Raw genomic sequence first — 24,681 nt, 5'->3', positions numbered from 1 at the left:
CTTCAAGGCAGCCAGGGCCCATCACTGCTAGCTCACAACTGCTTTAAATTTCCTCTGGGTAGAAGTACGGATCACCGAAGGAAAAGAGGGTCCCAGAGCCCATGAGCGACTCAGATAAAGGTAAAGGCCAGAACAAAGGTACGTACATTTCCCAAACTCTGTCCCTAGACCAGGGAACTTCTGGGTAGGCTGCACTTAAACATGACACAGTTTCTCTATTTCCCTCTCAATCATATATCACTTTTCTCCATCCTGTCCGATTTTATCTCCTGGCAACCCCTAGGTGTTAAAAACTATGTCCATGGGAGATCATTGGGTGGGCAGAAGTGGACTGTTGCTCCACAATTCACAAAGCAGAATAATACCAATAAAAATGCTCCCGTGTGCAGCTGGATGGGAGAGGCTGAGCTCCTCTGAAACAGGCTAGGGTCAGAGTGGTGAACAGAAAGGACTATAATAGATTATTACATTAAGCAAAAAGAAATTGTTTCCGTGCTGGAAGGAAGGAAAGTCATTAACTCGGAGGGCCCAGTTATCAGGGAAAATGATATCACATCTGCAGTGTGTTTTGGATTGCAATTTAAGAGGAAAAATTGGAAAAGAATTTGATGTGGGGTGAAAGGTGTTGGATTGACAGCTCGGGGAAGTGGACTATGTTGTTGCTTTGCCTGCCTCTTGGTCTCTGTATATGTCTTGGTCTGTGAGTCTCACTCACCTGCTCTGACGTTCTTTCCTTCCTCTTCAAAGGAGACTATGTAGGGAAGAGACTGAGGTGAATTCCATCCCTTTCTATTTCTGAAAGCTTGGACGTTTCTAAAGCTTGGAGGTTTCTCAGTTTTCAAATCCATACCTGTATTCTAGTTTGGCTCTTAGTTTACAGGGAAATTCTAAGGCTTCCAGTCTGCCTTTGCTACTTTGGGTGTCACCATGTAAGAATTGCTTGGCTAGAACAGGAGTGGGGTTAACCCAGGAAACAAGGGAGTGTGCATAGCAGAAGTAAATAACTTGGGGTGAATCATTTGACCAATGTTTCACTGAAGGCTTACCATGTGTAGAATGCTGGATTTCATGCATGAAAGACATAAAGATGAACATGACCTAATGCTCCCTCAAGAAAGTTATCACTTAGATGTGCAGATAACACACACATTACAGGGTAATCTAGAAATATCAGGCAGTCCAAGGTCACAGTCACTGAAGAAACTATCTTCTTTTGCTGTCTTTCACTCAGCCCACTCCCAGTCCTTCCACATCCATTTAGGGAATGAATCATCCATTAGGTGAATCAATTTGAGTTAGATATTTAGAGTATAGGAACCTACTACCCAGAGGTCTGCTAATCACATCCCTGTAGCACAACTACCTTGTCTAGTTTGATAGATAAATTTATAATTGTGTAAAGTCTTCACAGACTTAGTACCACAAACTCAGTCCTCCCTAGCCCAGGATATTTCATTACTTGGTTCCTGAGAAGTGTAGTTTTTCTTTCTGGTTTTTCCATGCTGCTTTAATTATATAGCAGGATAATCTTCTCTAAACTTAAAAATACATTTGATTAAATAAAGAATTGGTACTGGGTGAAGAGGAAACTCTGCTCTGTGAAGTGATGCAGGGACTGAAGCTGGCTGCTCAGCACTTCCGTCCTCAGCAATGGGGCTTCTATGTTCGGGTCCAAGGCAGCTACTCCAGATGTCACCACATCCCAACAGCAGGGCAGGAGAAAGCGAGAATGCAGGAGACATTGTTACATTATAAAATCATGGATCAGGTGCTGTACACATCACTTCAACTTGCATTACACTGGCCAAAACTTAGTAACATGAACATATCTAGCTGCAAGGGAGGCAGCAAAATGTAGGTTCTAGCAGGAAATTCATATGCCTAAGTAAAACTGGGATTCTATTACTGAAAAGAAGAAAAGGAAAAAGAATATGGGGATAAAATTAGTTCTCTCTTCCATGCTATTCTTTCCCATACTCCTGCCAACCAAAACCTTCTCTCTATTGTCCTGGACACTGAGGAATCAGTTATATTCTTTTCTCGCTCTGGTTTTCCAGTCCCCTTAGTCCTTAATCAGGTAGGGTGTGCTCTGACTTAATTTGAGTCTTTGAATCTTAAAGCTGTACTGGAACCTTCAAAACCCTCTATAACCACTGTTCTTTCATCAACCACCTTTTCATTTGCTGAATTTATATTGGGACTTATGAAGTGTCCCATCTTGGACTGATACAAAAATAAACAGAGAAATATGGTTTCTGACTTGAAGAGTCTTCCATCCCTCAGTTACCCTTGCTCCTTGCTAGCTTCTTTATTCTCACTTGGGTCTTATCTCACTCTTCCCTTGGTTCTTCTTGCTGGTATATTGTTTTCCAAAACAAACACCTGGGATTTTTCTGGCATTGTCTTTGTACCCTGCTCTGTTTCACCCAGAAAAAACTCTTGATCACCACAAATGATCATTCAATGTACACATTCATCCAATTATTCATTTGCCACAATCTAAAGTCTGTGCCTCCTCTGTGTGGACTCTGTTCTAGGCACTGGGTCCACAGTGGCCACCTGCACAGTCTCTGCTATCACAGAGATCACTCTTGCCCATGAGACAGGCAGTAAACAAATTCAAGTGCACTTATAATTAAAAAGTGTACAAAGTGTCTTGAAAAAACAAGACTGTGATGAGAGAGAATAACGAGGAGGGCATACTTAAGACTGGAGTTAGTCTGGGGACATGACATCAACTCTAGAACCTAAAGGAAGAGCAGCGCTATCCAGGCAGAGTAAGGAGAACAGCATTTCAGGCAGAACACCACATAGAGAAAGCCCCAAGATAGAAAAGAACTCAAGTATTTGAGGGACTGAAATAAAGGCAATGTAACTGAGACTCGAATAGTATAGCCACAGGAGATGAAGATAGGGATTGGCAGGTTGGCCTGAGGTGATGGCAGAATACACAAGCTTTTTGAAATGGAAACCTGCTGAAAGATTTTAACAGGCCAAGTGACAAGTTCTGCCTTATGTTTTAAAGTTCACTTTGCTGTGGAGAGAATGGATTCTGAGGTGGCAAGAATGGAAGAAAATGGAGACTAATTAGAAAAGTACCATCACATTTCTAAGGAATAAAGGTGGCCTGGACCAGGATGGATATGGTGATGGGGAGGATCACGGTGTCACACTAGACTAGGGCTGGGGTAAAATTCACCTCCGACCTGTTTTCATAAATAAAGGACTTTTGGAACACACATACTCCCATTCGCTTCCTTATCATCTATGGCTACTTTTGGTCTTTAATAGGAGAGATGAGTAGTTATGACAAAGACTGTGTGGCCCACAAAACCTAACCTATTCACTTTCTGGGCCTTCATAGGCTCTGCTGAGTCCTGGTTTTTTGTTTGTTTGTTTTTTTTAATTTTTATCAGAGTATAGTTGATTTACAATATTGTGTTAATTTCTGCTGTACAGCAAAGTGAATCAGTTATACATATACATATATCCACTCTTTTTTAGATTCTTTTCCTATATAAGCCATTACAGAGTATTGAGTAGAGTTTCCTGTGCTATACAGTAGGTCCTTATTTGTTATCTATTTTATATATAGTAGTGTGTATATGAGTCCTATTTTAGACAATACCCTCAAAAGGTAGACAATGTACAGTGGAAGTCAGTCAACCTTCTTACTCAATAATTTTTCTAGCTTTCTAAAAATCTTCTCTTTATTATACGCTAGAAATATCTCCCTTTTTCCAGCTTGGGGACAACTAAGAAAGAGTTAAAAAGAACTTCCTATGAACTGAGGAAACCTGAATGAGTAGGAAGGAAACCCAGATAGCCGCAGCCTTGCTGAATTTCTATTGGTGTTAAAAGGAGCTACTGACTATGGAAAGAAGCTATGCCCATTGGTATTTTTCCATTAGAAATACCTGGAGTAAACCCCATACCTTCAGATCTCCTGGTAGCTGCAATAGCTTGGGCCCTGCACACTGAACTAGCAATCTACCGAATTGCTTCCTAACTCAACAAACATCACTCCCAGCCCTATTATGGCTGGAAGGCTTTTAAATAAAACTGTCTATAAAGATCACAAAATAAACCTATGGAGCAACCTCCTCACTACTTCCTTCTGTTCCCCACAAATTCCTCACCCTTTCCTACAGAGTAGGTTTGTGTTTCCAAGCAGGTGCCTCTTTAGAGCTCTCCTAGAGAATAGCTGAATGCAGCCATCTCTGTCTTCCCTCAGTGCAGCCGAACCTCAAGAAGCCACTTTTCACAAATGATGTGACATTGAAGTACTCATGATTTTAGCTCCTTCGTCAGAATGTATCCCTCTAGTCAAGCCACCAGGTATTTTTCACTCAGGCTGGAAGTCAGGACTAATTGTAAGCCTTCCACTTTAGTCTCTCCTGCAGGCTGTATCCTCTGTATTAAAAGTATATGTAGTTTATCCATCTTTCAGGCAAATAGCCATTGTGTTCCCACCCAAGGTAAGAATCCATTTTGTCCAGGAAAAATTACTTTAAATTGATTCGGAAGGAGATTGATGTGAGAAGAGAGACAGAATTCCTTAGCTATGAGAGACATTAACAAATCAAATGAATGGACACAAACAGCATTGTTCTGGCCAAATGGAATGCTGGGGGCTCATGCCAGGGAGGGTGGTTAGCTGAGGGACTGACTGGTCTATATCCAGATCACTGAGTCCGTGGGAGTGTGGGCTCAATGTCTAAGGCATAAGTATATCCCAAAGGATATTGTTAAAATGTAGATTCTATACCAGTAGGTGGGGGTGGGCTCTGAGATTCTGAAATTCTAACAAGCTCTCAGGTCATGCCAGTGCCACTGGTCCTTGGGCCACACATTGAGTACCAAGGGCATAAGGATCTAACTTTAGGGTCCACATGTATGTACATTCAAGATTTTAAGATTACATGGGTTATCTATATCTGTTTGGAATCTAAATCATCCATCAGTGCTCATAGGGGATGATGATGTAGGGGATCTGAGAAACAGAGTGCAGACTCAGGAGAGGAGCTACAGAGAACTGGGCAAAAAATAGTATGTTCCCTGGTGGATATGCTGGGATTATCTGCAAAAAACGTAATAAGGGATCTTGGCCCCAAATAACAAGGCATAAGGGCGGGCTAGCAAGATTGGCCATACTAATGACCTGAGCCAGGGAAGCAGGAGCATTAGAGGGCTAACTCCAGTATGGTGTAAGGGCTAAGAGCATGGACTCAACTATCAGGGAAACTGGACTGGAAATTTGGCTCCATCACTCTGAGACTCTGGGAAAACATAGACTTGCCCCAAAATGGGAGCAGGGTACCTGGATTATTTATATCCTCAAACCCATTTGTCATTAAGGGCTGTCCCCTCAGAGATGTAAATTCCTAAGCACTTCTGGTTCCCTGCACACACAAGAAAAGGAGGTTTTGGAGCCTTAGGGTAGTCCTTTGATAAAGAACCAGGGGCTGGCTGCTGTGAGTAGAAGCACAGTCAAAATTGTTTGCACAAAATTGATAAATGGCAAAGGAAGCCAAAGGGATATAAGAAGCACTTTGCATTATCCGCTAAATCATGAAAAGACCTTAGCATGGCTTCTCGCAATTCTAAGTCATCATTAAAATCTCTCTTTATTATATACAGTGTATAAATAAATTTATCTGAAAAGACAAAGAAGGACAAGGGGGAGATGAGGGATCCATCCATGGCACACCAGGCAGTGAGACCAGGACAGACTTTGCAAATCCAACATGTCATTAGGGAACCTGGAATCCAGTTAGTGAGCAACCTAAATGGCCGGAAATCCTTAAGACCCACCTATTGATGCTGATCAATAAGCAGCCTCATGAACGTTACTTTCATTCCAGGGGTTCAACACTGAAAGTGTGTTTCCGCATGTGAGTGGCCATACCCTATTGCTTGTGGCTTAGAGAGTGGATAACCTCTCTGGGCTCCATTTTCTCATCTTTAAGGTGAGAGGTCCTCCAGCTCTAAAATGTGTGATTTAATATAGCACTAAGTATAAGACAAACACTCCACAAATTCTAAGCCACATTCTCCACAGTCACATATCCCCAGTGTTAGGTATTTTCTTTCCTCATTAAAACAGTGTCACAGAGTATTTTCGTTTCCTGCATCTATACTCTGCAGATATATAGTACTCACCCAGACTAGCTTCTTATAACTGCCTGTGTTGCATATTTCTCCTAACTGTGATTGATTAGTACGTGTATCTCTCTCTCTCTCTCTCTCTCTGCCTCTCTTATTTTCTGTGCATTCAAAAACAGCTGAAGTGCCTTCTCACTCTGATTTTGGAGATTATAGCTTTTAGGATGTATGGGTTAAGGGGTTAGATGGGAAGCAAAAAATGTACTCTGGCAAGATTTCTGATGCCACTAATTACTCACCAAGACATGGATAAGACCATTTTTGTAAGCCATGAATTGGCTCATGTAAAATTCCTTTGTTTTTGTTTTAGAAGAAAGAAAAAGGAAGAAAGAAGAAAGTCAAAGGATGAAAGAACAAAAGAAGCTCCCCGTAGAAAGACAGAATATTTTTCCAGCACATTTAAGAATCTAAATGATGCCAAGTGCCAAGCAGATTGAGGGGTTCTGCTTACTGAATAGTAAATAAAGTAGAAGGGAGGAGGAAGCACGAGTCAAACAATTCTTTCTGAGTGAGGGACCAGGCTTGAGAGAATTCAAACCCTGACTTCCCTGCCTCATCTGGTAATATAGCTGGGCACAAAAGGTTATCTAACCGAAATGAGGTGGAATAGACTAGAAGCAGACCTAGAACAGACATCTCCCCAACGCAAGGAGAAGGATAGACATTGTGAAGATAGATCCTGCTACAGCCAGGGAGATGGCTGTTGGTGGCCAGCGGGCATGACACCAGGCAGGAGGTGGGAGTCCAGACTATCAGATGGCCCTGGTTCAGGGAGCAAGAAGGTTCTGACTATGTAATACAGAATGTAACAGTGGAGCATTCAGGGCAAGCATATTGTGATATGCAAGCAGAGGTCTTCTTGTCATTAGGGAAGAAAGATGGCGAGGGGTGAGAGTCAGAGGGCCTTGGTCACATTGCTGGAGCTAGCAGGCAGGTCTCAGTCACAGGGTTGATTTCAGAATCAGCATTCCTGTCCCAGGTGACCGTAGAGAGTGGAAGGGGAATGAATAAGAGGGAGGGCAGCTGTTGAGGAGGTCAATGGATGTATTAGTTTCCTTGGACTGCCATAACAAAGTACTATAAACTGAGTAGCTAAACCAATGGAAATTTATTATTTCACCATTCTTGAAGCTGGAAGTCTGAAATCTAGGTATCAGTGAGGTTGCTTCCTTCTGGAGGCTCTGAGGGAGAATCCGTTCCAACACTTCACTAGCTTCTGGTGGTTGCCTGTAGTTCTTGGAATTCCTTGGCTTGGAGCTCTATCACTCCAATCTCTGCCTCCATCATCACGTGGTGTTCTCTCTGTGTCTCTGTTTTCTCTTCTTATATAGACGTTAAGTCATTGGATTAGGGTCCACCCTAATCCAGTATGACTTCTTTTAATTTAACTTACTACATCTATAAAGGCCCTATTTTCAAGTCAAATCTGAGGTTCTGGGTAGAGATGAATTTGGGAATGGGGGAAGGGGAGGGTGAAGAGAGACACTATTCAACCTAGTATAGTTCTCAAAAAGTACTGATGCTCTATGGAACATGTTACCAGACCAAGGGCACAAGTTTGTGCTCTGGTTTTGGGAACAAGGCCAAAGTCAAGTTATAACCATAAGATACAGCAAAACTATCATTCCAGAGCTGATGATGGAAGCCATGAAATGGTGACTACAGTTCCATATTTTAAGAAGTAACCCCAATGGTCAGTTCATGTGTTTAGCCTGAGCCTGGGTTGAGCTCCCACTGACGGATACTATTTAAATTAGCACACCTCTCCTGACTTTTCAAAATTCTGATCCAACCCAGGAAGGGTATCAATTTTTTCCCTTACCACCCCTCCTTTCTTCATAAGGATCACTACTTTACTGAGCCATCTCTGCTAATCTGAGAATGTCAGATTGCTACCGAATTTGAGAGTTGCTGCTTTCATGTAATCTCACCTTTTGTGTGTGAAGAAATTAGAGGACACCTCTGAGACCCTGAGAAAGTTCATACCTTTAGAGAGAAATAAATAAAGACTTTCAGAGTCTGTCAAGGAAAGAAATGTAAGACTTTTCTGCTGAAGAGCTCTGACAAGGTTAATGGTGTCAATACTGCCAAACAAAGTCGAGAACGATCAGGAGAAAGGATAGATGTATTAACCCTGAGTAGATATGTTGAGATGAGAAGTTGACTTGAGGTGCTGGGGAGAAGCAGATACAACCACTATGAGCAACAAGCTCAGAGAGACTGAACTCAGATTGTTCAGACAAATCCAAAAAGTCAACTGGTAAAGTCCATTTGCCCAGCTAGAACCAGTAAAGCCAGGGGTCATAGGAGACACTCAAGAGTCCCTGAGAGGCAGGCCAACTCTCAGACAGGGATAAACAGAGCATCAGCAGGAAAGAGAGTGTCTGGGGGCTCATCCAGCAGAGACTCTTTTTTTTTTGTCCACTCGATAGAATTTCTGGTTAACCCACGCACGCCTAAGTACTTATGACTGTTCAGCATCACGATTATAGATTCTCCTCTTGTGATTTAATTTTCCTCTAGCAATCTGGGTAGGCTAATATTAGAGGAAAAGAATGTAAACAGACAGGCCAATGAGACAAAAAAGAAAAAAGACTTACTTTTTAAGATATTATCACTAACCTGCGGCTGGATGACATTACATGTAAGAAAAAATACTTTATTCTGCTATTATCAATTCATTCCCTTCCGTTTGTACTTATCCCTCTTTCTCATCAGTTTTAAACTTTCTCTGAAAGTTTTCAGCCCAGTTAGCAAGAGTCACAGTGGAGTGATAAGACCTAGTACAGTTTATAAAACACATATATTTATGTTACTTTATGTTTGTTTCAACAGTCAGTAACAGTAAGAATCACTGTTAATCCATTTCACAGAGGGAAAAACAAGTTACAGCTAGAAAAAAGTTGAGCCAGGAGTAGTATCTGGGACTCCTCATTCTAATTTCAGTGCTATTTTTACACAGCACACCTCACCGTAATGCAGGAGAAGAACCTGGAATGAGAACTTCTGTCTGCTTTAGAGGCAGGTGAACTGGCAGTGATTCCTCTTCACTCTGTCTCAAGGCAGAGTCCTGATACACCCCTGAAGTGGAGACTGACACAGCCCTGAAGTGGGGTTTGATGGCAAAGTTTTGGGGAGGGCTTGAACTCCAACTCTGCTTCCAGAGGCATCAGGGCAACAAAAGTCAGGAATTGTTCTGCTGCCTTCATCACTTAATTAGCTTAGTGTAACACTCCGTTTGCTATTGTCTCCAAGACACTTAAATTGTGTAGCTTTCTTGGCTTTTCATTCCATGAAAGGCTCTTTCACACCAGCTCCTTCAGTCCCTGGGGAGCTGGATAGGAAGGGAAGAAAGAGGTGTAATGGGGATTCTATGAACATGTCTCTGCATCGTCTTCCCCTGTGATCACCAGTTTCTACTGCTTTCTCCCCTGGTGAGGTGCCTGGGTAGCTACCTGAACGAAACATATGAAATGTTTTTTAATCCCATCATTACTCACCAAGGTATAGAAACCACAACTCTGTCACCTTACTGCCTCACTCATTTAAAATGCCTTTTGCTACATATATTTTTATTTAAGTGAAAGAAAAAAGAAAAGGAAAGAGAGAGAGAACAAACTCAGCAGGTGAAGAAACAAAAGAGAGTCCCTTGGGTTAGGGAGCGACATTGCCAATCCATCAGCGACTCTCAGGCACTGACAAAGTACAGACACCAAGCAGCGCATCAAATCCAGTTGTGGAGGAACAAACAGGAGCCGAAGCTATAAAAAACTTTCTCCCCATTTCAGAGAAGCACAATTCTCTTCTCAAAGGTGTTGAGAACTGGCTTCGGCTGCCTCCCAAGCTTTAGGAAGAAAAGCATGAAATGGCTGTCAGAGATAAAATGCCCATACAATTTTGTTAAACTGGAAAGGCAGGAACTGCATCTTTTTCGCTTTTTCTCCAAAGTGTTGGACACAAAAATCCATCAGGGATGGGCCTTTGTGCAGGATAGCATGGGAATGAATTTGATCCAGTCTACCCACGGATTCTGCTGACTTCCTAAACTATGGGTAAAGGAAGGGAGGTCAGACCCAGGGGTCTCCCTTCAAGCCTATGTGGAACCAGGGATGACAATGACCCCAGCTCTTTGGTGGGTGGAAGTCTCCCCCAACTGCCACCAGGCTGGCTTGTTCTCACTGCTTTTCTGACTACCCCTCCTGTCTGCACTTCTCTCTCACTCACGCTGGCTGCATGGGAAACACAAGAGCACTCAGTGGTACTCTAAGTCCTTATTTCAAATACCAATCATGATTCTTCTCAACAATGCTGGACACTTGGGCCATCTTCTGATGCAGATGGGGAAATAGGAGGAAGGCGGCGGAGAGGAAGGAAAAGAATTGACACCTAGTTAGGGTGGAGACCTCCCTCCCCAACCCACTCGTTTTTTGTTTAATTTCAACTGCCATGAGGGAGAAAATAGACTTCACTCCTTCAATTATACCTTTCCCTCCTCACCAGTATATTGTCTCTCTCTCTCTCCACATCTTCCTCCCTCAGCTCTCATACTCCAGGAGCGACACTTGCATTAACATCTGCTGACAGTGGAGTCTATTTTGGTACAAAAAAAGGTCTTTTCAAAAGTGGATATGCAACAACTTAGCAAGGGTTCAAAGTTAAGGACATTGAAGGAACTGATGGCTTTCTTTTTTAAGGATCTGAGAATGTCAGTGCCTCTCATTTTGTCCTTAATTCTGGGAGAGAGAGGGAAGAATGTAAAAAGAGTCATCTCCTTTCAGTGGGCCAACAGTAATAACCAGTCTGTCTAAAATTCATGAATAAGAGACTGTATATAATCTCTGTGTTATGAATTATGCACAGACTGTGGACGGAAAAGAGATAGGCAACTTCCCACTTGACTCCCCTCTGCCAATTTCACCTTAACTTCCGAGATCCCGGGGTGGCAGCATCCATCATATCTACTTCAAACTATTAAAAAAAGAGTTGATCCAGGAAAAGAGGACTGCTAAGATCAAACATCCTTGACTTTGGTGAACTCATATAATTCTTAACATTTCTTTTCCTTGATACAAATTTCAAATCACCTAAACTAATTTCCACTTCAAAACTCCTGACTGAGACTTCAAATTGCAAATCCCAGTTGTTAACCAAGGGGAAAAAATATGAAAAATGGGGAAAGTGGACAGTTAAGAACAAGTGGGCAGAGAAAGAGAGAGAAATGAAAATATCTTATATGATGACAAATAAATATCTCTGATAAACACCTGGATTTGGAGTACAATTCAGCTGCTACCTCAAAAATTGTGTTACTAAATACTTTGAATAAACATGAGCAGCTCTATCTCAGACATACACCACTTCTCTGTGAGCTGTATCTTCCACAAGATGCTGTAATCTGAGCCCCTCTCCCATTTCACATCTGATATTAAGCTGAGTATCTCCACAGCAACTGGAAGTTGCATATAATTCTGCATCTGCCCCATCTTGAACAAGCCTGTTGAGTCCAAGACTAAGTAGCTGGTTCAGACTAGTCACTGACACCAGCACTCTGAACACAATTTATTGATGTTCTCAGGATTCTCAGGAAAGAAGGACTTCAGGTTATCATCTATGGGATTGAGTTCATTATACTATTTCCAGCTGATATAATTTTTTTCCTCTATTGCTTTTCTCTGTAGCCAATGTCAGAGTGGGGATAGAAACAGTGCCTGTTATTTTATCATAACCTTTCTCCAATGTGATTGTATTTGGGGGTGGGGCCCAAGGGAGGTGATTAGGTCATGAAGATGGAGCCCTCATGAATGGGATTAATACCCCTAATAAAGAGACCCCAGAGAGCTCATTCACCCCTTCTGCCATGTAAGGACACAGTAAGAAGACAGCCATCTATGAACTAGGAAGCAGGCTCTCACCAGACACTGAATATGCTGGTGCCATGATCTTGGACTTCCCAGCCTCCTGTGTTGTGAGAAATAAATTTCTGTCAGTTATAAGCCATCCAGTTTATGGTATTTTCTTATAGCAACCCAAACAGATTAAGACAGGGAAGATTAATATGTGCCAAATACTATATAAATAATTCAACTGATCAGTGAAACAGGAATGGTTGTAAAAATGGAAACTGAATTTCTGGGAATCACATGATTTGCCCTGATCCCATAGCTAAAAAGTCTCAGTGTTTGGAATCTGAACTAGTCTTGTGTCAGTGGCCACATGCTTTCCAAAATGCTGTGACCTCTGCCCCGGGAGAGCTCTCAGCCGTGGTTGGAAACCTATGCCAGTGTGTGTCTTACCATCTAAAACCAAAAAGTGCTTCCTTGTATCTTGCCTAAATCCTTGCTGTTACAGTGTGAGTACCTCCCATTTCTTATTCTCCTCTGATTTCTCTCCAATACATCTTTACAAATTAAGTGACATCTCAACCTTTTGGGGAAATATCATCTAATCTCTTTGGGACTATTGCTTCTATCATCTCAACATTAGAGGCATTGATTAAGTTTGCATTAGGGTTAGAACACTGATGTGTAATGGTAAGTTTTAAAGGATGAGCGATTGTGCTTCATTGCTGAAAGTAAGATTCTACCTAGCTGAAAATATCTTTTCATAAATTCAAGTACAATGAGCTATGTTATCCATACCCCACACTGTAATCCAGTCCTGTCTCCCAGGGGCTCCCCATTACATATTGAATATTTGGGGGGTTTTCTTTAAAGCCTGTCAGTATCAAACAGTGTTAGGGGAGCAAGTGTGTAAAAAGGAAATTGGCAGCTGTCCCAGAGTGATCTGAGGGACTGGGATTCAGAATGCTAAACCACCATTTAAAATGTAAGTAATGAAAATTAATTAAAAATCATTAGGCAAACCTTCACTTTTGCAATTTCAAGGTGCAACCCAAGTCGCCAGAGCTCATCAAAGATGTGCATGCTGTTGCCGCTATGTGAAAGATTTCCATGACCTGAGCATGGACTGAGGGACTGAGCTAGAGGAAGCTGGATCAAAGAACCATGGTGAGTCAAAACCTTAGTTTAATAAATGAATAGAAAAAAAGAACATGTCGATGGGATGGATGCAGGACTCACTCTCTGATCATCAATCAACAGTGTTTTTTCTGTTACTTTTCAAGGCTCAGCATTCCCAAAGGGCTCTGCTATTTCAGCCAGGTGGAGAGCATCAGACCTCATGCCAGATTGCTTATAATCCAGTTTGGATAGGGGATATAGACAAGAAGCCAGGAATAGCACAAATGAAACAATGTAGAAGAATGTATCATTCATTCATCCAACCATGTTTTACAGCACCTACTAAAGAGGTAAGTATCGTGCTAGGGGCATGTCCTTACAGAGTCCTTGCCTTCAGTGTCTGAAACCTACTAGATACAGTCAGGACTAGTTGAGGGATAAGGTGTGTTACACTTATGGATTTAAGAATGAGCATGATTCATTTCTGGGGCAGGCTGACAAGAGTAAAGAAGCATATTAGAGATCAATGGAAAAGATTGCTCCTAGCAACCCTATGTTGGATGAGATAAGGATCAAATTAAGGAAAACTTTCACAACCAGGAAATGTGTCCCTATAATCAGTTCTTAGATGATTGGGATTCAATATCATAGAACTTTTTAGGCAAAAAGTGACCTGAAGAGGTCATGCCCTCCATTTCAGAAGCCCAAGCAAATGAGACCACCAATTATATACTTTCTACGCTACCTTCATGTTCAAGTGTCATCACATTTATTACACTGAGAACGGATGACCCAGGTGAGGATGTTCTTTATACAGATTGGAAAATCTTAAGGACTGGAAAATCAAACTATAATCCCAATTGAAGGAGTCAGGGAAATTTATTCTGGAGAATAAAGGATTGAGAAATGGAAATAATGGCTACTTTCAAAAACTTGAAGAACCACATTTTAACTAAACAAAATTGTTCTTATAAATTATTTTTTTCTTTATGAAGGAAATTCCTAACAAACAAAACTCTAACAACAAAGTATTAAGAAGTGGAACAGGAAAGAGACAGAGAGGCAGATACTCAAATTGAAGCAGAAATATTTCAGACGAGGGTGAACGCTCTCCTCACCACACACATCTGTGAGGGGCTCCCCAGATACCCTAGAGCTGAATGGAACACTTTGGAAAACATTGACTGGAGGCTAGAGCTAGGGTTAACCAGAGAGTAGCTGAAATCAGGAGTTAGAGTTTGACTCAGCATAAAAACGAATTCTCGGGCTTCCCTGGTGGCGCAGTGGTTGAGAGTACGCCTGCCGATGCAGGGGACACGGGTTCGTGCCCCGGTCCGGGAGGATCCTACATGCTGCGGAGCGGCTGGGCCCGTGAGCCATGGCCGCTGAGCCTGCGCGTCTGGAGCCTGTGCTCCACAACAGGAGAGGCCACGACGGTGAGAGGCCCACGTACCGCAAAAAAAAAAAAAAAAAAAAAAAAACGAATTCTCTTATAATTAAAGCTGACCTACCAGGACATGGGATACTCAGTGATGTAGTGATTTCTCTGTCTTTGAAATGATCAAATAGTAGCCAGAAGACCACTGACAGGAATGCAATAAAAGTATTTCCTGTACTGAGGAAGAAGAAAGATGACATTACCTCAAATTCCTTTTCAGCTCTCAGGTTCTATGAGTCTTTGGCATGCTCAAAGTTATATTTTGATGTAGTGGGAGGCCCAAGAATTGAACCCAAGTCTTGGCCTCTAGGTCTTGGAAATTTTGAGCACAGGAGTGAGTTAGGCATCAAGAAGAGTTTGAATCCAGGGTTTTGCCCAGAAGCAAAAGAACAAATGAAATGCTGCACATCCCACCTTATGGTACGTGATGGGGAGACCTCACTATCATCAGAGTCTTCCTACCAGGACCCCAGGAGGAAGCTGATGTCAGTGGTCCTCTGCTGCTTTGTGAGGAGTTTCAGGTTTTGCATCTTGATGCAAACCTCATAAACATATTTAGAGAGTTTATCTTTCCATGTTCTGCTGTCACCAGACCTTCTGGACCACCTCTCCTTCTCCTGATAGGGAATCCAACTTATTTTAACGTGAGTGATTTTTATGGGTTGAATTTTATCCACCTCCCCCGTCCCTCCAACAAAGAGATATGTTTAAGTCCTAAGCCCTCATAACTCAAAATGTAACTCTACTTGGAAATAAAGCCATTGCAGGTATAATTAGTTAAGATGAGGCCATACTGGAGTAGGTTAGGCCCTAATCCAACGTGATTGGTGTTTTTCTAAGAAAATAGCTGGCTGAAGACAGAGACACCGGGTGAATACCCTGTGAAGACAGAGGATTGGAGTAATGCATCTATAAGCCAAGGAACATCAAATGTTGCAGGTAACATCAGAAGCTAGGAAGGGACAAGGAAGGATTTCCCTACATGCTTTGGAGGGAATACAGTCCTACTGACACCTTGATTTCAGACTTTTAGTCTCTAGAATTATGAGACAATAAATATCTGTTGCTTTAAGCTACCTAGTCTGTGGTACTTTGTTATCACAATCCTAGGAGATATAATAGAGTGACTCTCCCCATACTGGCCTTGGTTACTTAGAAACAGATTTGCCTCTTTTCCTTTTAGGTCATGTCGTAGGGCCCACGATCGGCAGAAAGTTGGCAGGTGGTTTTCTCTGCTTTGCTTCTCACCTCCTGTGTTATAGAAAGATCATTCTCCCACATCTTGAGAATGTTGGCAGACAAGAGAGCAGGAATGAGTGTCAGGGGAAGTGAGCACTGTCTTGAAGCTGGTTTTGATTTGACTGACCAAGGGGCCTCATCATTTTGAAATTTAATCTAGCGATCTGCAAAATGGAGATAATACTTTTTTAATATTTTTTACTTTCTTGTGGTCACTTCTTCTGGGTAATGTCAGGGCATAAAAAAATAAAATCTTTGAGCTGCCCTGACAGGAGTATAGGGGAATCTGATACAGGCACCCCTGGGCTGTCAGCAGGAGAGCAGGGCCACTTAGGAAGCGCCAGGGACTAGAGCCAGGATGGAAGGATGGACCTGAGTACAGGTGAGGTCAGAATCAGGGGAGCAGTCAGTAAAAGAGAAAGGGCACACAGCTGCCATGAAGCCAGGGAAGAAAACTGAGTTCAGTTAGTCCAGTCAAAAGGTAGCAGGCAAGGTGGAGAATCCAGGGTAGTAGTCCAGGTTAGTGGATAACTAGTCAAGGGGCAGGGACATGGGCAAAAGCAAAGATAGACTATACCAGTAGAAACAGTGGAACTTTCTGAGGTCTAAGTGGGAAAAAAAATGAGCAAAGCAGAGAGGCAGGATAACACTTGGGGCTCTGTAAGAGCAAACTGGGTTTAATCACTGATCCTCAGACAGAACTATTTGCCTTCTGCCCAGGTTTTAAGAAGCCTTCTTGGTCTGCATTGATGAAGACCAGAGTACCATGCAGATTTTACTTATAAGAGATCAAGTAATTAAAACCTTGCATACAGCAGGAACACAGTAAAGATGGTTTCTGCCTTTACTTCAGGGTAAGACCAGTTCTGTGGGTGCTGGTGTTTGGCACGTGCATTCCACACCAGGGTTGCACCCTCCAGCTACCCCTATATTGAACTCTGTCATTTATCTTAGAACAATAAACACAAACTGCTTTCATAACTGGAAAACAATATAAAATCCACTGCAGTTTGAACACAGACTGAAATTCACTGTCTTTCTACTTATTTCCTTATTAGAGCTTTGACCTACTCATTCCGAACCTGTGAGTTTCAGGTTTTTCAATCTACAAAATAGAGGCATTGTGGTACATACCAGTCCAATAAGGCCTGAGGTCAACACATCTCAGAATAAGTACATACCTTCCAGAAGCTACTCCTGTGTGTGGTTGGTATTGATAAGGGAAGGACTTAATAAGCAAGAGTGTAGCACATATGTGAAAGTGGGGTGTGATATCTCCCCAGAGAGTTCAATAAGAAGCAACAAGCAAGCCAGGGAGGAGTGTAGCATTGTACTGTCAGTTGGTAGGGATGTTTTTCATTTCATTAAAAGAGAGAATGAAAGAGACTTTCAGGAAGGGAGACAGAGAAATTGGATATGCCCTGCCCCCAGCACTCCTCCTTGGAGACATGCAAGTCTTCTTTCCTTTATAGCTCACTCATCAACATTTTGGAAGAAGCAATATATTTTTTTCTCTTTCTTAGTAAAAATTATATAAATTCTAGCCAATATAATTAGTTTAGCAGTCACTCCTTCAATCCAGCTGTGTTTATGGGCACCTACCAACGAAACCACTTACTGAGTGCTACTGTATGATGAACATCCTTCATGCGTTATCTCATACAATCATGCTAACAATCCTTTGCTATGGATGTTAACGTCTCCTTTTCAACAGAAGAGGAATCTAAACCTCCGTAAAGTTAAGTCACATACCCAAGGCCATCTACTTAACAAAGAGCACAACTCAGATTAGAAACCAGGATGGTCACAATTTTAAAAAGAACCTCTAATGGAGGAATTTGAGCCTAGTTATGAATGAATCGTGAAGTACTTTTGGACAGAAAGAATTTCCTGTTGAGAAATAAGTCAGTGAGGTAGAAAGAAGGAAGAAAGAGAAAAGAGCCAACATTGTATTGTGTGTCCCCTCTGTGGGGGACTCTCGACATACCTTTCATTCTCATGACAATCCAGGCTTGTCTGGCACTCAGCGTTGGCACTTTCTTTGCTACTGTACACTGCTTCTCAGCAAGAACTGTGTGCTCGTTTGTCTTATTTTGACTTCCACCCTTTCATCCCCCTCTCCCTTTGACATGCCCAAATGACTTCCCAGAAAGTTGGCTCTAAGAGCAGTGATAGCAGATAATAACTCGATGTATCATTTATTGTTCACTTTCTTGGTACCAGTCTCTGTATTGAGCTTTTTATGTGAGTTTTCTCTTTTAACCGCCCCCCCAAAAAATATAAAGAAGATGGTATTATTATCCCCACCTCATGGATGAGAATATTATCACCATATATTTTTCTCTATTTTATGCCTCCTCTGCTTTAAAATATCTCCCCATGGAGTTAGGGATCATGACCTGGGAAGGAACACAGATCCTCCTAGAAGTAAAACTGAACACAGACACAATCGCCCTCTCCTCCAACTTGCCATCCGATGCAAAGATGCTTCCTTTTGTCTACAATTATCCTACCTCTTGTTTGTTTATAGCAGCCTCAGAGTTAGTGCACAGACAGGGATACTGAGATTATTTAGATTCTCATAACACAGCAGATACTGAGTAAGATAAGACCTGCCAGGGTGCAGTGGGTGCCCCATGAGTGCCTTTATTAAGGTGCTGATAGAGTAGCACCCCTGCCCCCAGCTCTGTCCTGGCCCAGCTGGGTCTGGGTTTGAAGGGGGATCCTGACAGGTCTACCAAAGAAGATGAAAGAGGAAGCAGGGGCAGGGGACAATGGATGGGTTAATGTGCAGACATAAACTTTACAGCTCGGGGCAAGGCCACCATAAACCTCCTCCACACTGCACCGCACAGGTTGTGATGGCGGCAACATGCCTTGGATGGTGGATTTACTTGGGATTCTCAAGGAAACTGTGGTTGCAGAACTGCCTGTTCTCCCTGCCATGCAAGGATCTCCATTCCTGATCTCTGCAGAGGCTGTAAACTTTGGGACAGGGAGGCAGGGACCGCAATTCTCAGGTCGAGCCTCAGGGGATTCTAGTGGTCTGGGCAGCTCTATGGGATTGGAACTTGAGCTCTTGGAGGGTGCTGCCTACAGATAAACCCAAGTGGCACATTTGAACAAATTTCAAATACTTTAAAAGGTCATCTCATCCATGCCCTGTCTCTTCTTTAGACCAATTCAGAACCATTTCGGACTGAAAACTTCTGTTTTCAAAAACCGCCAAGTGTAAGATTACATATTGGATTTATTTGAACAACATAGATGACCAAAAAAAAAAAAAAAAAGTTTTCTTAAGTCTAACCTTAATTACTCACGCTTTAGGAACACAGGCTATTTCCTCTTGTTCTGCCTTCTGGAGTGATGAAGGATATTTTAGTGACATCTTGAATCATTTAGAGGGACTGAGGGTTCAATTTCATATGATAAATATTTGCTGAGTTCCTGTGTACCTAATTCTGAAATGGGGCGGGAGGGTCACAGAGGTAACAAGGTTGGCTTCCTCCTACAGAAGCTCTCAGTCTGAAGAAGGAGGAAGGTTCTCACATCACTAATTATGCAGAATGTGGTATAGATGATAGTAAGGCCACAAGAAGGGGGATATGAAGCCATTGATTTTACCTGGAACCAGGTAACTCTGTGAAGAGAAGGATACCCTGGAGATCACCTGCCTCCCATCAGAGGCAAATGGGATGGAAACAGAAGTCCAGGTGCACTTGGCACAGGTGTCTGCCAAGAGGAGGAAGCCATCAGAAGAGGCCCCGGATGGCTGTGGCTGTAGATCTGGATTGTGCTGGCACTGAGTTCTCTCCAGACATCACAGTCTTCCTATGGAGCACCCATTCTTCCCTTCCTCCGTTCACTTGTCTAGTTCATATTTGTCAGTCTCACACCTGCTGTGTTCCTGGTCCTGAGCTTTGTGTGGGAAATTTGTCAGTGAACAAAGACAAATGAAAGGACCCCTACCCTTGTGGAAGGGGGCATGGGAAAAAGAAGAAATACTTAACAAATATGCATTGAGCATAAGCCACGGTGCAGAATCCTGCAAGAGAAGTGCTTAAAAGGCCCTCAAGGACCTGGCAATGGAGTGGAGGTAGTAAATGTGACCATCTGAGGTCCTCTTAAAATGTAGCTCCACCCTGGTCGCATCCCCTCACTACCTGTCACCATATGCTGCCTTATCTTCCTTCATAATGCCTATACATACCTAACAGTTCATTACATTGCTTACTGGCTGTCTCAACTGATTGGAAACTCCAGGAGGGTAGGGAGTTGTCTTATTCAATGCTCTATTCTTAGTATGGAGAATCATGCCTGGAACATGATAGATACTCAAATTTATTCTATATCTATCTATCCATCTATCTATCTACCTATCTAACTATCTGTCATCTATCTACTTATTTATTTATTTATGATAGCCTAGAAAAGCTAATGAATTCTTACAGGCAAATAATGATTTCAAGATTTCAGAGAAAGAGGAAGTAAGCACAGGAAAGGATGCTGAATTGACATATTAGTCATTACAAAACTGCAAGTTAAATCACAATGAAAAACCATTACCTGTTGCAATGGTTGAAATTTAGAAGACTGACCATACTTAGTGCTGGAACAACTGGAGCTTTCAAACACTGGTGTAAAATGATACAAACACTTTGGGAAACAGTTTTGCAGTTACTTTAAAAAGTTAATCGTATACTGACCGTAAAATCCAGACATTCTACTTCTGTGTGTTTATCCAAGAGAAGTGAAAGCATACATCCAAGCAAAGACTTGTACAAAATTGCTCATAGCAGCTTTATTTGTAACAGACAAAAACTAGAAACAGCCAAATGTTCATCAACAGCTATGGGTACAATGGAATACTACTCAGCAATTAAAAGGAATAGACTATTGATACATATAAGATCACGGATGACTCTCAGAATAATTGTGTTGAGTGAAAGAAGCCAGAACAACAAAAATACAGAATGCATGCTTGCATGTACTATATAAAATTCTAGAAAATGCAAACCAATCTATAGTGACAGAAGCAGATCAGTGGTTGTCTGGGGACTGGGGTGGGAGTGCAGGAAGGGGCAGGGAAGTGGCACAAGGAGACATGGGGAAACTTTTGCAGATAGTAGATTTGTTCATTATTTTGATTGTGCTGATGGTTTCATAACCATATGCTTACATCAAAACTTAAAAAAAATAAACTTAAATATGTACAGTTTATTATATGTCAATCATACTTCAATTAAAATGAGAAAAAAATTAAAAGCTACATTTTTGAAAAGTTCAGGATTGCTCTATGAATATACACGTCAGGCAAAGCATTGATGTGTCTGGCAGATTGGACCATAAGAATACGGCATTTACCACTACCTAGAAGAAGTATTAAGAATATTAGTTAATATGCATTGAAAACTTGCCATGTGTCTGCAACTACGTTCTGTGCATGCATTATCTCAGTTAGGCCCTGCAACAATTGTGAGGCTGGAAATTTTATTATCCAATTTTCAGTTAATAAAATTGAAGATCAGGAAATTTAATGATTTGCCAAATACCTCGGGACATAAGCAAAATTTGAAAACAGACGCATTTGATTTTTGAGTTTAAACTCTTAATCACTATGCTATTAATAAAACATACCTACATTTTGGAAGAATTGGGTATGGGTTTGGGGGGAATATTGATGAGATAGTTGAGTCTAATGCTAAATATCCACTATTAGGAAAATTTAGTTTGAATGATAGTTTCCGAAATCAAAAGTATTAAAGCAATAACAATTGTTGCAATTCTATATTTAGAAATCCTTAAAGCAATCCTCTTACCTCTCTCAAATGTGACTTCTTCCATCTCCACCTCTGTCACCATCATCTCCTCCTGGACAGCTGATCAGCCTCCTGGCTGATCTACCTGGCTTGTATGTTCCACATAGCAGCCTGAGTGATCACCTTGAACCTGAAATAGTATCTTGCTATTTTCTTCATACCATCTGATGGTGTCCCAGGACACAAAATATAAACTCCTAATCCTGATTTGACCTCACCTTATACCAGTCCCCCCAGGATCTCTGCTTTTCAGTCTCACCAACCTCCTTTCTGTTCAATCACGTAATATGAATTCCCATCTAAGGGCCTTTGTACTTGAAGTGTTGTTCCTGTAGGTTTCTGTATGATTCATCTTTTCTTATTCTGGTCTCAGGTCAAATGTCAGGCCTTCCCTAACTTCCCTAGGTAAGAAGTCTCACACTTGACCCTACAGTCTTTTCCATTACAATACCAAGTTCTATTATTTTCATAGCATTTACTACTATCTGAAATAACCTATTCATTTATTTTATTATCTATCTTTCCTCAATAGATTTCCTGTCCATTAGAACAACAAATGTGTCAATCTTTGTTTATCATTATATCCCCAGGGCCTAGAACAACGTTGGTCATATAATGGTTGCTTAAGAAATATTGAAGGAACATGTTCACTACGTGAAAGAATAAATGGTCTGTGATGAGATGCAATCCCAAACTTCACCAGCAGGTGTTATAGTTCAACACCTGATAGTTGCAACCACCAACATGCCAGCTTGGATGGTTGCTACTACCAATATATCAGGGTCCATGTCAACAATTTATTTCCTAATTTTTTAAGTTTAAAATGCCATCTAGTGAGTGACAGCAAATGGACAGTGTCTAGTCAGTCTGATGTGACATCCAAATTACAAAATTTCTTCTGCTTTAATTGACCTAAACTCACCACCTAAGATCACCCATTAGGCTCTCTTAGGATGGCATACACTCAGCCAGGCCTCAGGGCTGGGGTAAACAGTGTTTAGTGACACCCTTTCTTATTTCCCACCTTCTCTCCCTTTGAGCTTTTCTTCTACAATGACTTGTTTGTGAAATAACCTCAACCTAAACTCTCAACTAGTTGAATATTCACAACTGTGTCTAAGTATCACAAATCATTTGCTTCTTTGGTGCTATTCTGAGGCTGGATCTTCAGAGTGCCTCTCTTTGGATTACCAAACCTGCCAACTCTCCCTTCTGGCTGCCAAGAATTAGCAGCATCAATAAAAGCTCAGAAAACTCTGCTGTAAATAATCCAAGTCTCTACCCATTATAATCAATAAATAAATTATAGTGGTGCTGGGCAGCAGTCCATCTTATTAGGGGTCTATCTGTGATTTTTCTAGAACCCAGGTTTTAGGTGGCTTTCCTTGGTGGTGTGCAGGATGTACTGGAAAGAAATCTAGATCATAAAGTTGATCAGGCAAGAGATAAATAGACTGACCTATCTCTGAATTATGTAGCATTACTTTAAAAATTCTTCTCCATGAGGGCTGTTTCCTAGCTGCAGAGAACCAGACAGGAAACAAAAGAATCTTCTTTTTTTTAACAAGCAAACTTTTTGACAAACAAACTATTCCTTGTCTGTCTCTTTGTAGATGGGTGCTGTTGACAACACAGAGAGAAGAGAGAACCTAAACAATGAAGCAAGCCCTGTGCCCAAATGCTGTCAGACATTTGGGAGAAGAACAAAACCAAAGCAAAGCCACTGAACAAACACAATGGCCTAGTCGGCTACCTTTCTTGAGTCACAGAGCAGGACAGGACAGCGCTGTTCTCCCTGTCACCCCTGCCTCCCCCTCCCTAGCATGCCTACTCCTTGGCTGCCTGCTCTCCTTTCTCCCTTCTTCCCGAGGCACAGTGTGGACTCGCAGTTTGACTAGCAATACTAGTTGGTGGAGTTTTAATCCACCAACTAGTACTGCAGCCTCATAGAGCGGCTTTGAATTTATGAAACAGTTTGAGGGGGAAATAAGCCACCCTTTTCCTTGGATAATGTAAGCTAAGAGTGGTGTTTCCAGGGAGAGACTAGGGACGATGGTCGGGGACCCGAGGAAAGTGAGGGCACCTCCCGCTCTCAGAGTCTCCTTTGAATTAACTTTACTCAGAGGTCTTGAAAGCTCCTCAGACCACTTCCTGTGAGCCCTTGGCAGTAACTTGGGAAGGTTTTACGAAGACCAGTGTTCGAGAACCTTGGTCACAACAAAGCTCTCTTGAGGATGGAGAATGAACAGTGGCACATAGCTGGTTGCACACACAGATGTGTAGGAGTGTGTGAGTGTGTGTGTGTACACAAGGACGCAATGGCGACAACTGGCATGAGACTTTGAACTCAACGTTGATTTAAAAAATACTTATTGAATGAATGAATGAATAAATGAATGCTGTGGCCTGTAGTTACCAATCAGAGTAGACTCCTTAGGATTGCGATCTCTAAGGAATACTATTATTTAGTCTAATAAAGCCAGTTAAAAAATTTATCTGTCTCTCCTAAAGCCCACATTTCTCTACCCTGGACATCATTTTCATACCTTGGAAACACCATGGACTCAGTAAGAGGCAAATATGGGCTTTAATTCTGAATTCACCATTCAATAACTAAAAAAACTTGGAAAAATAAGTTAAACTCTGAGCGTCCGTTTCCTCACCCAACAATGGATGTAGTATGTATATACACACAGGGCAGGAGTAATGCTTCCCAGAGACAACCTGTGTGAAAGTGCTTTGCAAATGGTAGAGTGATAGTGTGATGTACACGTGCAGCAGACACACGTTGCTATTTGTTCCTCTTTGCTTTTTTTGGTCCTTGGACAAATATTGCAGCTGAGTCTGGTGAATTTTGTGTTCAGATAAGTAGGCCTAGCTAAGTGTTCTCCCTTCTCGTGCCAAGATGGCAGCGGGTATTCATGGGTTTCTGGGCTCTGAACACTGGAGGGAGAGGAGAGGGAGGCCCCTTCCTGAACACACTGTGGAGCTGGGTCAGTAGGCATGGTTCCGGCTTAAGGCAACTGTAGGTTTTTAGTTGTGGGTTTACATCTGTACTTAA

The 24,681-nt window shown here is 41.8% G+C and overlaps 1 long non-coding RNA gene across 1 annotated transcript; it reads left to right on the top strand.

Moving 5' to 3' along the window:
* LOC132593544 (uncharacterized) lies at positions 1–24,039 on the top strand. Its single transcript, XR_009559187.1, has 4 exons — positions 1–138; positions 13,050–13,172; positions 13,289–13,474; positions 23,234–24,039. It is a non-coding gene; the product is annotated as an uncharacterized lncRNA (long non-coding RNA).
* The last annotated feature ends 642 nt before the right edge of the window (positions 24,040–24,681 follow it).

The sequence above is a fragment of the Globicephala melas genome, chromosome 1 (genome assembly GCF_963455315.2).
Source record: "Globicephala melas chromosome 1, mGloMel1.2, whole genome shotgun sequence".
NCBI lineage: Eukaryota > Metazoa > Chordata > Mammalia > Artiodactyla > Delphinidae > Globicephala > Globicephala melas.
Note: the sequence above shows the minus strand (reverse complement) of the source record. Positions and strands in the feature narration are given on the sequence as shown.